General features: G+C 44.8%; 1 protein-coding gene across 1 annotated transcript in view; it reads left to right on the top strand.

Annotated features, from left to right (window-relative positions):
• PASD1 (PAS domain containing repressor 1) overlaps positions 1 to 18,662 on the top strand; it is a 103,413-nt gene that overhangs the window by 6,446 nt on the left and 78,305 nt on the right. The gene's annotated exons all lie outside the window — the stretch shown is intronic.

Raw genomic sequence — 18,662 nt, 5'->3', positions numbered from 1 at the left:
CCTGTGGTTGCATGAGAAGTTCCACATGAGATTGGAATACTGTATTAATCTGGGACAGTAGATCATGCATAGGGATTGAAGGCTCTCAATTACAATATGTATTTTGCAACGATGAGGCTGTACAAAATATGCTAGCAGTGAGCTTCAGCAGATCCCCAACTTTGTGACTCCCCACAGGGGATCCACAATAGTCAGAGGTAGAGAGATGCCTACATGACTTGCATCTTAGGAAAACCAGGCAGGAAAGTAGGTTTAAATGCTATCAGAAAAAGGAGGTGGGACATAAGCTAAATGGCTTATTAAAATCATCCAGTGGCAGAGCTCTAGGTTCAGTGTAGAATTCCTGGCTGTCAGCCCACCAATGCTAACAATCATCCCAAGCCTCCAAGGTACAGAGCTGAGGTCCCTCTGTTTCCTGCAGGTACCAGGGAGCACGTGAGACCCATTGATGGCCATCACAGGCAATAGGTTGTGCCACCAAGGAAAACAACTGTCTTGAGGTGACTGTATGGGACTGTATCCCCTGTAATCTGTTTTATGCCCAGACATGGCTGCTGTAACTTTAGGCCAGGCCTGGGGCAGGGGGGAGCCCCTTTTTCCAGCAGGATTTCACACAGCTCCTGTACTCAGCCCTGCAGGGAGGGTGTGTGTGCTTGGCTTTTAGCTGGCTCTTGCTTGTGAGCTGAGGAGGGAGTTTCCTGGGACTGCATACAGCTTCTCCAATAATTTCTGTGGCTTCATCTGGAGCTGTTCAGCGTAGCTCCAGTCCAAAACACCAGACCTTCCCTGGGGGGCTGCAGGGGCTCCGCATCCCGGACCTTGGGAGAAGCCAAGCACGACCCTAATGTCACCAGCTTTCTCCACAGAGAAAAGGTTTTAATATCTAACATTATTCGTTGGTTTTCCCATGCCTGCATGCACTCTGTGTGTTAAATAAATAGTTTTTTTCATTTTCCTCCAAGAAATTCCTTTGTTTGGTGGGGGGAGGGACTGTGAAAGCTGCCTTTTTTCAGAGGAGACATTCATTCCAGGACATTTCCTCCTAACTCGTCTGAAACCAAGACAAATTCATGAGGAGCTGGTTTGAAACTAAAGAAGGCAGTTCTGTCTTCTGCTCCCTGCAATCTCTGCTGTGTTGGCACAGTAGTGGCAAAGTAGTTGAAAGCTGATCTTTATAAAATGTCTCTCCAAACATTAGCTTTCAACCATGCAAGCCTGATTTTTCACACAGAGGAGGCTGGGAGTAGCAGAAGTGCCTTTTCAAGGATGAATTTTGCTTGAGCTGGTCATGAAACTGCACCCTGAGGGCTGCTGAATCAGGTTGCTTGTAAAAGTCAAGAGCATTTTGATATACAAGATATTTATGTTCCTCTTGAAGTGTTATAATGAGGATAGAGTGATAACATCAGGGAAACGGGGTCACAGAGCAGAGCCCTGGGGAAGTGCATGCCTGGCTCCTCTGGTGCTCACCCGGGGATGTGTTTTGGTTACCAGCTGCTAAACATAGCAAAGCTGGAGCTGCAGTATCATTCTCCTGAATGTCAAAAAGTTTGTTGTGCCTTGCTGGAGAGCACATCTCTGTAGTCTTAATCAGATGTAATACTGAAGCTCTTGAAAAGCACAGCTCTGTTACCGTCACAGTGCTTTTATTTAATTTTACATTCAGGAGGAAGTATTTGTTGAAATTAAGCTTTATTTCCCAAAGATGAAGATGTTTCTAGCTGGAATAGGATAGAAAAATGTTTTCTGGTAGGGTTATACATTTGGTGTGTGTGTTCTCTGCAGTCTTCACCACCACAGAAATGGGGTAGCTGTTTCAGGTGGTTTTAAAAATTACTTAGGAGTTGATGGAAAGTCTGAGGTTGTGAACACTCTTTAGATGATACTTTGCTATGAGGCCCATGAGGATGAGAATGCTGCACTGCCACTGGAAAGATCCAATGAGGCATTTATGCCTGAAAAAACACTCCCCAAGTTAGCCTACCTACCATACAGGGGCTCCACCTTGAAGGCACTGTTGGGCAACCCGTGAAAAGTGCTGGAGAGCTCCCCAGACAAGTGATATCTTGGAAACTGGATCCTTTTCAGGCATTTCAGTTTGGGTGTCCTGAGCCACTTGTCAGAAGTTTAATAGTATTTATCTCAAATTCATCTGGTCATAGATGTTGGGGGTTTTTTGAGGAATTTTGTGGAGGGATAGAATGTAAGAAAACAAAGATAGTACAGAAGGTAGTCTCACACCTGAGGAGTTGCAGCTGTACTAATTACCAAAGATTAGGAACAGGCCTGCTCTTAACGGGCCACAGCTGTGTCCAATAAGAAGAAGAATGCTACAAATGAGTGGGTTAGCTGGGTGAGGAGAGAGTTGGAGTTTGTTGGCTGTGCTGTGAAGAAGAAGGAGTCAGTGCTGCAAGGAGATGCCCATGAGAAATCACTGAGAAGGTATGGGAGCTTTGCAATAAGATGGCAACAGAATTTAGTTTTAAATAATATTTCCCCTGCCTAGATCTTTGTCATTGTTAGAAGGTATCTCACTCTGCATGCATGTTCTTGCTGGCTCTCACAGGCCTGTTTTACACAAGTCAGGATTTTTTCCTGGAAGGTGGAAAGGTAGGCATTGCTTCCCCAGGCATGTTATAGGGACACTTCTGCAGCCTGGCTTCATCCTGCTCACTTACCTCTCATTGGGCTCTACCAGAGGGCATTCCTGCAGTTCTGACCATCTGACATCCTCCATGTCAGGCTAAAGCTGTTAAATTTATTTGTGGTGGTTTTTGTTTGGTTGGTTTTGGGGAGGAGATCTGGGGTGGGTTTGATCTTTTTGAGCTGGACACTGGGGTTAAGGCTTCTTCCTGAAGCTAACCAAGGAAACTGAGCCATGTTAGAAATAACACAGGTACCTTTTGCAGTCTTGCTTCTGGTGAGGGATAAGTACAGGAACACAAAACCTGTGATTGAATTTTTCTGTTGTGCAGCAGCACTTTGTTGAACAAGGATGAACCTAAGCATGAGTTTAGTTTCAGCACTTGCTGAATAAGGGTCTAAGTTAATAAAATCAAGTAATAGCTGGTGCCAGAACTGCCTTCAGCTATGCAGGAAATCCAAGGCTATATTTCTCAAACACACAAGCCCATTGCACTGCAATGCCAAGAGGAAAAATTCAGTTTGCATTCACCAAAGCTGAAATTTGGTGGTTGTGATGGATCTGCTTTGCAGTAACAATGCACAGGGTGGCAGTGCTGTTGGAACAGAAGCTACCATTGGTGTTTGGAAACAGCTCTTGTATGGAAGGAAAAAATATGCTATTAAGATATTCTTCTGTGAAATAGCTTTAGACAAAGCACTGAGCACACAGCAGTGTGTAGGAGAAGAAAAATGTGCATTAAGTCTTCTTTATGTGTTGCATGAGTAATCAAAACTTATGTAAATATGCCTTCTTATAAACTTATTCTTATAGAGGAAGCAATGGTAATGCCTCTGTCTTTCAGATGTAGGTATGGAGAATAGATAAGTAGCATTACATGTCCATTATCCCTGTGGATATGGAAGAAAAGAAACCAACTAAAAGCAATTCCCCATGACCATTCCTTGGAAACTTGAACAGAGTCCCAGACCCTCTAATCCAGGATGGTAATGCTATCAAATCTGTATTTGAAAGATAGCTATGAGAGTGTGAATAACCTGTCAGTTTAAGATGATCTTCCTTTTTTTACTGGTACATTCTGCATGTGCTTCAGCAGGGAGATGATGTGAAGGTTAAGAGGATTTGCTAGTATAGTTGCAGTTTTCTTGAAATATATCTAAACTGGCCAGTGAGAAAAGGATTTCAGATTATGTTGATTCAAATTCAGAAAAGTGCTGTGACAGCCTGCCAGCATGAGTCATGTCTTTTGGGAGTGTTTGTACTTCATAGGCTGTTCCCCAGTAGAAGACACTTCTCTTTTGGACAACTTTCAGCCTTGTGCAATCAGTCCATCTGCTCTAAAGATAAATATATATTAATAATGAGAGGGGTCCTCACAGATTGACATTTCATGGGATTTTAGGGATGAACCTCTGTCTGGTAAAGTCAGAGGCAGCTTTGCCATTAACAAGTGTGTTTGGTCACTGCCTTGTCTAACAGTGCAGTTGCCTTTATAGACCAGAGTTATCCAAAGGCATTCTGTAAATGTCATACAGCGTTTGACTGGAGGTTCCTTGTGCTTTATTTTGTGAGTTATTAGGGTTTGGAAACCAGATTTTAGAAATCTATCCATGTGTGAAATACTTTAGAAATTCACCTAAAGATAAATGAGTAACAGACCTGATATTCCTTGGTTTCCAGTGCCTGGATTTTGAGAGCTGCAGTCTGTTAAAGGGCTGGCATCTCCAAAGAAAAGAGGACTTTTTGCTCTGATGTACACTGAGCTTTGGAGATGGTTTTGTATTTGGACCATCCTTTCAACCACTGACATAGCCCTGTGCTAAAACCCATAAATCATCCAGGGAAAAGCATGAGGTCTTTGATGTTGTACCAAAGTTCTCTGCTGCCACAGAGCCTGGCATCAGACCTGTGGGTTTTATCCCAGCTCTTTCCTTCCTGGTGTGTTTGCCTGATGTTTGAACTCTCTGTAAGTTGACTCAGAGGATCCTGGAGTTTCAGCTCTGGAGTCCAGGAGAGCAGAAAGGATGCTCTTGGCTCCAGTGCCCTAACTGGATTGTCCTTTGTCTAGGAGAGTGCAAATTATTCTTTCCAAGCAAATATTTACTGAGTAAACAGCGGGGGAGAGTTCCTATACAATTTGTTGCCATTACGTCAATAAAGATTTATTCTGTTGTGTGTTTTAGAGGTTTAATTAACATGAGCTTTGCAATATGTGCTGGAAAGTAAATAACAGGCACATTTACTTGGCAGAAGAGTAATGCTTCTTGAGAAAGTCATGAAAGCTTTTCCTAGTGTGTGCAACTCTGTTCTCTGGTGCCATGCAGGCCATTCCTCAGGGCACACGCTTTATAAATTCCCTCTGTATCAGGCTTAGGGGAGACTGAAGTGCTGTACAGATCTCACAGTGAGCCCTTGCACAGGGAATGAGTTTTATCCCACTCTCTGAACACCATGCAAACAAGCAGTGAGACCTGAGACTGAAGATGATGATCAACTCCATCAGTTTGGCCGTTGTGCAGAGATGTTCATGGAAAACATATCAATTGCACAGGCTGATGCTACCTTGCAGATTTTATCGTGTTAGTGATCAAAAATATCCACCATAGGCAGAATCCCCACAACTGAGCTGTTTTCATTTGGAAGGATTCTTGGCTGAGGACTTGGCTGTCCACTGAATTATAAATTCCAGCCAGCAACGTTTTACAATGGAGTCCTGATATAACCTTTAGCAGAGAACCACAGATGGCAACCATGTGAGGAGGTTACTGTGCTTCTGATGCTGTCTACCCTGTAATGGCCCCCATAACTGATGTGTCCTACCCCATAAGTGATACATCATTCTCTGATGTCTCATCCATTGTCTGTTCTGGGGCCTTGCAGATAATTTGCATGTGAGGTTTCCATGGGGGATTCCAAGGTTGATCAGTGGTGAAAAGGGACTGCCAGCAATGGGAGCTCTTGTTAGAGGTAAGGAACCACACCTCACTGTAGCTGTCAGCCCTGTGAGCCCTGCTCTGTGAACTTTTAGCTATCTGACCAAGGAACCCTCATTAGATTCCCTGGAATTGCCTGCATGCTCAGGGCCAGTTTTAGGTGTGAATGTCTTCAGGACTTGTGCAGGGCTCAGCTGGAAAGGAGAAAAATCCTGTCCTGGAGAGTTCTCTCCAACATGATCATATCCTGGGCTCACAGACAAGGTCTCTTCTTACTGGACTGCATCCCCCAGTCCACTGGAAATGTTCTCATGCCTCTTCTGGTCCTTTTGATGTAACATCTCATATCTGGGATAGTGATGTCTTTGAACTCCCATTTTTCCGAGACAACTTTCATCATTTCATAAGCAGCTAAAATGTGCATGGGCACTAACTTCACCATTAACATAACATTTACAACAGGCTTGACAAGGAACAGATTTCTTGTTCATGGTCAGCCATGTTTGGCTGAACTGAGAACAGCAGTCAAACTTCTCTTACTTTTCTCAATGCTTCTATTAGTGCGTAACTGACCTTTCCCCCTGCTTCATTCCTATTCCTCTTCCTGTTTTGTTCTTCAGAGATTATTTAAATGATGTTTGATGCAACATAAATTATACAGAAACACTACTGATTGCTCTTCTATTCAGATTTGTCCACTCTGTTATTCTCAGGCATCAGAATGATAAACAGGTTTACAACACCCTGAGGCAATGGCTATTTTTCCAGGTTGACACTGTAGAAGAGTAGAGTAGAAGGATATTTTTTCCAAGGTTGTGCAAGAGTAGGCACAGTGTTTGTTAATTGTCTCTCATCTCCCCGTACATCTTTATTGCTCTGCTGCTGTGACCAGGCTGTTACTGGTTGGTTTGTTTGTAGCCATGCCCTGCACTTTGACAAAGAAATTGCAGTGGGTGATAGTTTTATCTCTGGACCTCTTTAAAACTCTTCTTTCATCTGCCTCCTGATTTTGCTCTGCCTATTGAAATTTCATGTATTCTGGGAGGCTGGCAGTCCAGATGTTTTCATGACAATGGTGTCTTTATCATCAGGATTTCATAATTAAGCAATTATTTTTTTTACAATACAGTCATTCTGAGATTTTTGTGTAATAAGCAGTTAGATACTATAATTTTCTAGAAATGCCTTCTTTGTGTAAGTATGGGTTAGAATAGATTTTAATTTTACAATTTCAGAGATCTAAATTAGACATTGTAGTAAAGAAAAATTACTTCTTATGTCTATTAGAACATTTACGTTTGTGTTGTGCTTATGCCAGCCCAAGTAAAATAGTTCCAGGTTTTTAATCTTAGTTTAAGTTAAAACTGCTGGTAGAAGAGATGGTGGGAAAATGGATTGTGATGATGCAAGGAAATGTAGTTAGAATTTTTAAGATACTGCAGTGCCCTGTCCCCTCTGGCTCTGCAATGGGAAGTTCAAGTGTCAATAGAAATAAAATCATGGTCATTTTGAGCCAGCTGGAAGGTGGAATAACTTCAAGACACTTTGTTCTGATTACTTCAACCACTTCTTTTTGCATGCAGCTGGAATATTCAACCAAAAGTAATTTCATTTCTACCTCTTCCTATTTTGTGTGTGTGTGTTTCAACTGAGAGATGCAGTGGAAGCAATTGCCTGCAAATATGGGCATATTTTGGTACAGAATCATTTCCCTAAAGAGCTCCCTTTGTAATGTCTCTCACTCTGTCTTACCACTCTTATTTCTTTTCCCTGATGTGCAGTAAAGTATTAATCCTTTCAAGCGTTGAGCCTGAGTTTTGTCTTAGTTTATGTTTTACTTCCTAATGGCAAGTGTTAAACACTGGTTTCTAAGGATGTTCAGAGTGGCAGACAGAGTTTCAAAGAACATTAGATAAGTATGATTTCAGATTTTTTCTTTGTAGTAGAAAACTGCCTGAAAACTTTATTCCTAGTCCATCTCCATTTGTGTTTTGATGGGAAAACTCCTGATGGCTTTAGGCAAACAAAATGCTTTGAAGATGTAGTTGTTTTGCTGAACTTAAGCAACTGTTAAGCTTAACTCTTAAGCTTAACCATTTCTTAAGCAGGGACTGTTTGAGGATGACAAGTGCCACAGGCTTCTTCTCTGAAGGCTGGCAATGCTGTCCAGGTGCATTTCAACCAGTGATGCCACTCCTGTCACTGAAAAAGAAAGAAGATAAACTATGTATAAGTTGCAGGAGAAAATCCCTTGTAGCCCATGAGTTATCCTGGAGAAAAGGGATGCTGCACATCATGAGAACATATCTTTTCCTGCCATATTTAACATTCCCCAAAATCCTTTACTAACCTCATCAGAGGTAAAAAAGTATGTGAGCATGGGGTCAGCTTTGCTGATTGAAGGAAAGACTGTGGTGGGGGAGAAATCTGGGAAGGGGAAGACAGATGCCATCCCAGAGGTGGTGGGTGTTGATGGCTGCTGTTGTTGCCCTGTTGAGGGGAGAACAGGCATAGAGAGCACTTTTGGCTATTATATCTTTGGCTATATCTTAAGTCTTTTCTGCCTTTGGAAACTAAGCTGCGTGCTGTCTGTGCTCTCATCAGTCAGACTGAGGGAGTTGGAGTGCAAAGAGCTAGGGCAGCTCTGCAGAGGTAAAACAGGGGTCCTTCGTGAAGGGTTCCCTTGGGCAGTTTCTTTGGCTGTGAAGCTGATGGTGGCACTAGTGCTGTAGACAAAATTTAAGGCTGCTCCGTGTGTCAACACGATGGACACCAATGTCCAAATTGTGCATGGAACATGTGTGCTCAGGTGGTGGCTGTGAATCACTTGAGGTTGGAAACCACTCACTCTCTGCCTTCCTGTCTAAACTAAACAGATCTTTGTGGTCAGCATGAAGTAAATGATGACCACGTCTCGTCTCACTCTTTCCAACCAGCCCCACTGTTTGCCTCTAAGAAGTTAAGTAAGAGGTGACGTCGCAGTCTGAGCCAGGGATGGCTTTCGTGTTACGTGGTGCTCAAAAGTAGGTTACTGGGTCAGGAACAGCAAGTTCTGACTGTTTGCCAGCTCGGCCCTTTTTTTTTTTTTTCCTGTGATGTTTATACTGCTGTGACCTGCCACGCTGAAATGAGTCTAAAATGAGCAGGAGCAGTGCTCCAGAGCAGCGAGATGGGCTTGATTGAACTCGTGCTTCTGTACCTGCATCCCATTATCAGTCTGCAGGATGCTTGCTGTATGGGGGCTCCCTTTTTGAAGAGAAAAGTAAAGCTAATTGGAATCCAGTGGCTAGGAAAAAAGACAATCATTTTTAAATTATTAGCTTAAAGCCAAAAATCTTTCAAAACTCATTGAGGAGTGAAGAGATGCAGGCTCATAAATTCAGTACTTGGAGAATTTACTCCCAAATCCAGGATTATGTTAGAGAAGATCCCTTGGGACATCTGGAAAATTTGAATCTAGCTCACAAAAGTGAATCTTGGGACAACTGAGTTTTGATTCCAGTTGTGATCAGTTTGAAATACCTCTGGCTATTTGTGCTGCTTTGTCCAAATCTGGTCACTCCCTCCCTCACCCTGCCCCTCCCCACCTCCACCCCCCCTCCGTATTCTGTCCCTTTAAGCCTCCACAAAGCCAGAGCTCCAGCCCTGCTGCAGGGCATGGGGACAGAGGGCAGCTGCTGCCAGGAGTCCCTGCAAGGGAGGGGAGTGCCAGGCTGAGGGTGGGAAACCTGACAGAATTCAGCCTCCTTCCCACACAGAGCACAGGGGCAGGAGGATGATGGCTGGACTCAGAGATCTTAGAGGTCTGGAGCAGCATCCTAAACACTGCTATGATTTTGTATTGCTATGATTGCCAAGGGGAAGCTGGCTCAGGCTGCATGGGGGTGTGCACCTGTCCCAAGCATGGGACCCCACAGCCCCTCCTGTGCTGGGTGATGGCAGCCTGGAGCAGATCTCTCATCCCACTGCTGCCATAAGCTCCATCACTCCATGAGTGCAGCATGAAGGCAGCAGCAGTGGTTCCTTCCTTTGCAGGGCTGGCACGAGCCCTTTCTGGTCCTGGTCACATCCAGCTGCCCTTCACACCAGCTGCACACAGCTGCACTCCCCAGCCTTGCAGCTGGACGTACAATGTTATATCCAAAGGGAAATTCCTTTGGGTTGGAGGCAAGTTTTCCTCTTGCTCAGTGCCTTTGTGCCCAAATTTCTAGAGCATGATACTCCAGCTCTCCTCCCCCTGGTTAAGTGCAAAGAGTGGGGTACACAAGAAATGGGTGGCCTGGCCTCAAATATTTGAATAATCTCACCAATTAAAATATTACTCAAAGCAAAGCCTCAAGATGTGTTTAGTGGCTCATTACCAAAGCTGACTTAAGAGGAAACTATGTGTTCTGAAAACTCTTCTAGAAGGAATTAAAGTTAAGGGGGAAAAAGAAAAGCAGGGTTCAAAGAGAGATTGCACCTCACAAAATCTGTGTCTTAAATCACAGAGAGCTTTCTGCTGCTAGACCAGATGTAGCAGGACAGAGAAAGAACAGCATCCATTAATGCTCATTGCTGAGTTAAAATGGCATCTAATCACTATGCATCAGCAGCACTCCCAGAAAATGGTCCATGCAGCCTGCAAAAGCCACCCTCAGCACTCTGGTTTGCACACACCTCTTTGTGTTCCTTGTCCATGACTTGAAAATATCTGCAACTGGAGGAAAACTGTTGCTGAAAGACAGGTGGGGTGGGAAATGCAGCTAATAAACACACAAATCTCTGTATTTTAAAGCAAGGATCAGCTCATCTCCTTACATTTAATGAAATGCACTCAGACTGCAGTATCTCATAGAAGACCTGTTATTTATGAGACTATCAACCTCTCAGAGCTGCAAAGGTTCCCCACTGGTGGTGGCTCAGCAGGGCCCTGGTTATCACTGCTGACTTACAGTTCCCTCTCTGCTGGCAATCAGTTCAGCCACTGCCAGGGAATAGATGTTCAGCCTCACCCCAAAGACCCCAGTCCTGCTTGGTGCCAAGTGTTTGGTGTGGGAAGCAGCATTAAAGAGACAGGACATCTCACCCCCTGTGTGCCCCCTCTTCTTAGAAGGCTGGATCAGATCCTTAGCTGATAAAAAAAAATAAACATGGCTTTGTTGCCCTCAGTGGACCTGTGCTGATGTGTGCTCGTGCAGAATTTGGCCAGGTGTCTGTTTAGAAGCTACAGATTTAAGGAGAGGTGTGCATTTAAAACACAAATTAAGTCCTTGCTGGCCTTGTTCCCTAGGGGATTGTGTTGATATTAAATTGTCCTGGAAGTTGACCTGTATGAAAACCCACATCTTTCTCTGTGTGCCATCCTTGGTGGGTTTGCAGGCACTGCACAGCTCCATCCTGCCTTTCCCTCCCTGGTTAGCAGAGTGATGGTCTCTTGGTTAGAGAGAGCTGCACATGGCATGTGCTCACTTCTGCTTCTGCCCCTGCACTGCTCTGGGGTGTGATCTGATGCAAAGCCTGTAGCTGTGCCTGGCCTTGATTTCTCTCTCTGAAAAACAATGACAACAGCACTATTGGAATGCTTTTACCTATCATTGTTTATTTTTTTGGGTGTAAAGTGACACAAAGACCAGAAATCTGTGTCTGCTCTTCATTCCCTGCTGCACAAATGGTTTTCCAGCCCAGCTTTGTCCCTTCAACAGCTGCAACATTAAAGCAAAAATAAAGCCTGACATTGGGCTTCTGCTTTGGAACTCACAAATCATTATTACAGCAATGGAATGCCCTAGTAATACTCTGCTTCCAGTCAAAGATCTGATGGAACTAGATGATCTTTAAAGTTCCTTCCAACTAAAACTGTTCTGTGGTACCATGATACTCTCCATTTATGGGATTCTGATCTGTGAATATATAGTTACACTTAATGAGATGTAGCAGTTGCTCAGGAGACTGATAATAGGATACAGAGTCCTTTATCTCTGATTCATGTGTTGAAATCCAGACCAGGCCATTAGCAATTAAAAGGTCATACCATCTGATATCTGTCCAGTGACCTGTGCAAGAGGAGCCTCAGCTCAGCAGTCAGTGCATAAACTCTTCAGGTTTTAGATTGCTGGAGTTTTTTCCCTTTTATTTTTTCTTTTTCTTTTGAAGGGGAAAAGTGTCTTTTTCAGTCCCATCCCTGCCTTCTTTAGCACCATGACCAGCTGTTTGTAGGCAGGCAAGGAGCCAGGCAGACATGGGGCTGTGGTGTTTTCCCTCCCTAAAGATGGTTTTCCAAACCAAAGCTGAAGTGTGTTAGACCAAGGCCCTTGGGAAGGCAGCCAGCACTGGCTCTACTCATACTGAGTTTGTTTTGGGACTAAATACACAGTTGCTTTTTCTTGACATTTTAATGCAGCAGCTATTTAGACATATAAAAATAATAGCTCATAAAGTAATATTAATGGGTTTCCTCTCTTTCTGTCTATATGAAAAATACACCAAATATTTATTTTCAAGAGTATTTGAAAAATGGAAAAGAAAGATGAAAACATTTACTTATTGCTGCATTTTGATTCAGACACAGACATGCTTGTATTCCATTAATTTATGGTGAGACTTTATATTACATATTTATATCTTTCCCATTTATTTATACCTGCTAAGATTTATTTTTCCATCTGAAAACCGACAACAAGTGTGAAAGATTCCATAGCTACCATTCATTGTAACAAGTGTTGTGGGAAAGGAGGTATTTTCTTTTTCTGCCCTCAGAACAAGGCCATGCTAATGTTCATGCACAGGTGTTTGTGTTTGAGAGAGTTTTATAGCAGGAAACACCATTGTTACAATGGCTGGCCAAGCACAGAATTCAAATGCTCTGTGAGCTGAGCCCAGGTCTGTGATTTCCAGCTGGGCTTTGAGCTGTCCCCTCTAGGGGATGGGAGCTGGGCAGCCCCATGGTGGTGCCCCTGTGTGACCTGGGGCTGGTTCCTCTGCCACCAGGGAGGATCCTTGGCTGCCCTTCCCTGCAGGACTCAGACCTGGCACTGACTCCCCCAGCCTCTGCCATGGCCCCCACCACCCCACACCTTCAGGCTCTTGTGGAACACCACCACTTTTGGAGGAGAATGGAAAGCAGAAGAGAGGACACAACTGAACCCTAATTGACTGGAATATTTTAGCAAAGATTGCCACTTCCAAGCTGCTCTTGAGCCATTTTTTCTTTCTTGGTGGAGATCTGAGTCCTGGAAGATTCCCTCAATGGGAAATATTGCAGTGACAGGACATTGCTCCTCTTTCCTCTGATCTGAAAAGTGCCCCTACTCCCAAATATGTCCTAAGGAACACTTGCCAAATGGCCTGCCAGAACAGCAGGGGTAGGAATCTCCCACTTCCCTTTTCTCAATATCTCTGAGAGCTTTGAATTCTTTCTTCAGAGTTTACCCTTCTTGGACAGCCACTGACATTTCCATCAGCACAGCCTTTATCTCGTGGGAGGGAAATGCAGACTCAGTGAGCTGATGTGCATTGCTGTTGGGCTGCTGCTGCTTCACACCAGTTGAAATCATGGCCCAGCAGCCCCTACAGCAGTCCAGAAAGCTCCACAATTATTTAGGTGTTACCTTTTAGCCATCCCAGCGTCTAAAATTTTGGCCCAGAACCTTTAGTTTCATGAAAAGCAAGCAGGAGAACTTGGGATTTCTCCCATCCCATGCATTTATAATACATTGTGATATTCCAAAAATAGGCAAGCATTTTCTTTCTGTTTTAGTAAGGAGGACCCCTGTTATACCAAGAGAAGGTTGGCAGTACAAACTCCCTAAGCTTGTAGAAGGCAGTTTGTAACAAATTCCTTCAGGTCATCTCTTTATGTAAGTTCTGACCTGGTGCACCTGCCTGAGCTCCCAGATCCAGGTGGAAAGATTAGCTCACGTGCAGAGCACAGTGGCACTGGAGCTATGTGGGCTGTTCTCATGTGAAGAAACCCTGCCCTACATTAGACTCCCAGAAGGAATCATGGCCTCACTTGGAAACTTTTGCAGAAATCAAGGTTGGATCCAGCCTTGCTTATCAAGCTCAGTGGTGGCCACACAAAATCTGTGCTTATTCTATGCCTCCCTTACCTCTGCACTGCACCCACTCACTGGTCCTGTTCCACCCCTCCAGGACTCTGCATTGGGTGTAGCTAAACTCTTTAAAGAGCTGAGTTGAACTTGATCCAGACATCCCAGGCAGACCCCAGTTCTGCTGCCTCCATCACCATGGCATGGCTAATCCCAGACCTGGGGTGATGCTGAGTGATGCTCCTGGAGACAGGGATGATGCTGATGGAGGTCCTGGAGACAGGGATGGTGCTGATGGAGGTCCTGGAGACAGGGATGGTGCTGATGGAGCTCCTGGAGACAGGCATGGTGCTGATGGAGCTCCTTACTCAGAGTCCAGGGCTGTCAGTGGTCCCACTATGTCCATTCCCTCTCTGGTCTTTGAAATTAAGTCAGCCAACACCTGGAATACCTGTCTGTGACATGGGAGGTGGTTTGCAGAATTTCCATCAGGATATGATCAGTATATCTTCAGGGAGAATATTTTTGTTTCAGATTTTGGTACTTGACAAAGGTGAGGAAAAGGAGAATCTCCGCTTGAATGAACTAGAGATTAGAATTTTCCTCCTTTGTGGGTTTGCTATCCACTCATTCATACACAGGGGTCCATACTCTTCTTAGGCTGTTCTTGTGTTTTTCCCTTTCTGTGTTGAGCAGCCTGAGCTGCTGATGGACAGAGATGCCATTAAGATAAGCACATGTACTGTACACAGCAGGATCACAAGCATCCTCTTGAACGCCCTTAATGAAATGTTCAGCTCTTCTGAAGGTCAGAGAAGGCTGTGATACAGATCAAATCCTCAGATCAGCTCTTGACATGCTCACTTCTCAGCATCTTCCCAGATGCTCAGTGCTGCTACTCCAGGTGAATTAAGTGGGCAAAATCAAGCTTGAGCATTAGCCGTGTTTTATTAATTGCAGCAAAATATGGTGGGTTTGTGGTTTTGGTTTTTCTTATGAATAGGAACCGATCAAGAGTAGGCTTTTTTTGCATTTTTTTGGCCACCACAGGGAGTAATTAACCTTGTAAATACTAGACTCATAGAAAAGTCTTAAGAGCTCACAGCAGGCTATCTTCATGCCTGTTGCTTTTGGCTATTTAATTGTCCCCTATGAAGCACCACGTTAGGTAAGTTGACTGGAAATTGGGAAAATCAGCCATTTTCAGGGAGAGTTTGAGCATGGTTGGAGCATTTAGTCACCTTGCCCCAAGATTTGCCAAAGACCACAGTGAAGGAGTAGTGGACAGGTGAACACAGGGAGCCCTGATCAGCCTCTTCCCTGAGCTGTGTGGCAACAAAAATTGGTTTTCTCTATATTTCACCTGAAATTACATAAATGATTTTTATTTCTGCTCCTTTTCCTCATGCCTTTCAACTTTGTGTTACCTGCTAGCAAGGTTTGAGATGGGGCTGGCATTGCAGGCATGTCCATGGGGCTGCCCAGCTCTGGGGGCAGCAGCTCAGGGCTCTCTGACTGCCTGTGGGGTTTGAGGGCTGAGGAAGGGGCACTCATTCCAGCTCCACAGCTGAATCCCAGCAGGAATAATTGCACAATACCCACCTGTAGAGCCCCCTGTGATTTTGGTGGGCTCTCCTGCACCTCCTGCCCTGGGTCAGTCTGTCCTGCTGCTTCCCTGCTGCCTTTTTCCCCTGGCCTGGCTGGGCTTACCCTGGGGACGTGTGGTTCTCCATCCATCCGGATTTGTCATTGCCCTCTGGGTCTCCCTCACATGAAAGGCTCTGCTTCAGTCTTTTAGGGCTTTATTTCATTCCTCTGTGGCTTGGGGCTTTTTGCAGGCAGGGCACTTGCCACTTGTGCTCTGACACAAGCAGGCAGGGGTTACTTAACTACCCACATCCTCTCAAAATAGAAATTCACAGCCCTGCAGTACTTAGACACATTTTCATTAGTGTATACAGGGAGCTTTCTTCCAGCTATCCCAGTCTATTAATAACAGCTCCAAACCTTTGGTTTGCCCAGGCATTTAGGAAAATTTACTTTTTCCAGACAGGGTATTTCTGTACTCTGAGATCAGAGGTGCCATCCTGTTCAAATGCTTGGTGATGGAGAGAGGGTACATGGCTCACTCACCCAGCTCTTTCTTTCCTGTGATCTGCTCTTTCCCAAGGAGTATAAAAATACATGTCTTTTACTTATCCTTTAACTAAGAGCTGACCACAGAGAAGGGGACAGAGAGGAAAATTTGGATATACATTAAAGTGTAGGAAATGGCAGGGAGATAGAAAAAATAGCGGAGAGATGAAAAGGTGGAAAGAAGATGCCTTTTTGTTGTGAAGGGATTAGCTGAGAGTCAGCTTTTCAGATGCTTTTTAAATAAGGCATTCTCCTGGAAAATACAGATCCTGATCGATTCCAAAAGCCTCAGGGATTTTTGAGGTCAGAGCTCCCCTGGGAAAGGGAACAAATTAAACTGAGCAGCAGTGCCATTTGCAAATGGACTTACTACTTTTCAGTGAGAAATGCAACCTAAAGGTTTCATAGAGTTCAACCTGAAATTTCAAGTAAAATGGTCTTTTGTTATTTGCCCCATGAATAAGGAAAGGTTCTTCAAGGGTGGAAAGAGAGGCTTGCCTTGGATGGTTCGTACAGGGAGAAATGCATGGATGAACTGCAGGGGGTGAGATTCCCATGGACCCTTCTGCTCCACACTGGTGAGGGCTGTTCTGAGCATCCTGCAGCCCCACAGTGCCACCGTGCACCTGCTCCCCAATGTGGGTCCTAAGGTGTGCACTTGGCTGTGCTGAGGAAGGGATGGTGCTCCCTCTCTGCTGTGGAAACCACCTCAGGCTGCTGGGTTCATCTCAGTTGGTTCCCTGAGGATAATTTTAGGAGATCCTCTGAAAGTCCTTTCTCCTTGGCACTTGTTTAAACAGCCTTCATGCCAGCAGAGATGAATTCAGCACCTGGAGCCTACAGACTTTGTGTTTCAGTCTTTTAGTGTCCAGTCAATGGAGACACTTTGGGTACCCGTGATCTGCAGGTGAACACCTAAATTAGCACATAGACTATGTGCTTTGAGGGGATTTCATGTCTTTGTTACTGAGCAGGGAGGTAAGAGGGTGCAGCCCTGGGCTGATGATCCCCTCAGGCTTGGCACAGCAGGTGCTCAAAGCCTCTCCACACTCTGGATCTGGGCCAGTGCCCAGGGAGGGTCCCTCTGCAGGCTCCCCTGGGTCATCCCTGCCAGGTGACCACAGACAAAAGAGGAGACAACCCAGGCACCTATACCTTCCCACTGAGGGATGGATTGTCTCCTCCATTTCAAACCCCAGACATGGCCTGGCCACATGCTGCTCACCAGCTGGGGCAGCCTCAGAGACAGACCCACCTTTGGGAATGCTGCTGGAACTCCTTGTGAGAACTTACAGAGTTGAAATTTCCCCAGGCTTTAAATTTCCTCAGGCTTTAAATTTTATCACTGCAGGTTTCTCCCTGTGGTGGGTGAGGCAGGTGCTGTGGCAGTGATGTTCTTGCAGGGGGCAGCTGCTCAGGGCTGTTCTCTGCAGTGCTCTGGTGTGGTTCCCCCCCAGCCCTGCTCACTGAGCTGCCACTGGCAATTGGAAATGCTCCATTATATTTTATAAAGCTGGTTAGAGGCCTGATTTATAAAACACAAATCTGTCACGCTGACAATGTCAATTTTTAATATGCTCAAGCTTTGAAATTGTCTGTTTTGACTTTTTCCAAAGTTTTCTTTTAGGCAGCTCAATTGCAGTGCTCCCTACTGGGGCTGACTTATGGGGAGTAAGGACATAATGTACTTACAATTGTAAATGGTGTATGTTTAATCCCCTGAATAGAATAAGTGGCAAACCCAGAGGTTGAATAAGATAAGTTCATCAGCTATGTACTTGTAACTTTCTTTACACCAATTATGATGAAGTTTTGTAATTTTGTGTCAGTTTTGACGCATATAATAATAGTGAGTAGTCATGTAGCTTTTATACTAACTGCAGAGAGTGAGGGCACTTATCCCAGCTCTGAACTACAGAGCTCATTTAAATGGAATTGAAGGCATTTAATATCAATTGTTGTATTTTCTATTTGTACTCAAAATGGCCAGCTTCATTATATGGGGAAAATTCAAAATAGCTCTGCTGAAGTCACAAAGCCCAAATTTACAGCCTCAGAAACACAAAATCAGTCTCTCCTAAGTGTTCTCGGAAAACTTGAGTTTCTTGTTTCTAGATGAGGTTATTTACATTATTTCAGAAGAAATTTTTTACAAATACAGAAAAAGAGAGAGGGAAGGAGAGTTCCTCTTTCCTACCTCATAACCCCAAGAGACTGAGCAAGTGGGGGCCCAGGGTCGGACACAGCCCACAGTACATGGGGTGGGTCAGGATGCACAGAGATTTGGGGACATGGCCCAAAGTGCCAGTGGAGGTCCCAGTGCTGCCTTGATCAGTGCCTCTGTGCTGCTCATCCATCCATCCATCTAAGCCAGCACAGTGTCCTGCCCACTGCTGCCATCTCCAGCTCTGCAGAGAGCTCTCATGAGAAACCAGCTGTGGTTTAGCCACTGCAGGGCTGCTCTGCCTCCATCCCATCTTCCATTCATCCTGGTGCTCCTCTCTGCTGTTGTGGCATCATTTCTGTCAGCTTGAGCTCTGCTTGTACCCTTTCCCTTCTGAGCTTAGAGATCCATGTTTTGGCACATCCTCTTGAACAGCTTTGCCCAAGCATGAAGGGAGGCATGGTGCTGATTGGTGACAGCAGCTCTGACCCTGCAGCTTCCCACACAGCTGGATTTGCATCAGCTGCTCAAAACCCCTTTTGCTAAGCACTGGAGTCCATCTGCTGCTGGGGGATGCTGACTGTGTGTAGCACAGGCTTGCCTGGGACATGATGAGCTTCTGTCCTTCTCAGTTGGTTTGTAACTGGTCACTGAGATCTGCACTCCCTTCTGGCAGTTTGCAGGAGGTTGTTTTTTTACTTAGTGACCAGCTTGTTGTTTGGTTTTGGTTTCAGTGCTGAAGGTTTTGCATTGGT

The sequence above is a fragment of the Agelaius tricolor genome, unplaced genomic scaffold (assembly GCF_023055355.1).
Source record: "Agelaius tricolor isolate 1412-34295 unplaced genomic scaffold, bAgeTri1.0.p SCAF_17, whole genome shotgun sequence".
Classification (NCBI taxonomy): domain Eukaryota; kingdom Metazoa; phylum Chordata; class Aves; order Passeriformes; family Icteridae; genus Agelaius; species Agelaius tricolor.
The sequence above is the reverse complement of the archived record's forward strand: the minus strand, read 5'-3'. Positions and strand labels throughout refer to the sequence as shown.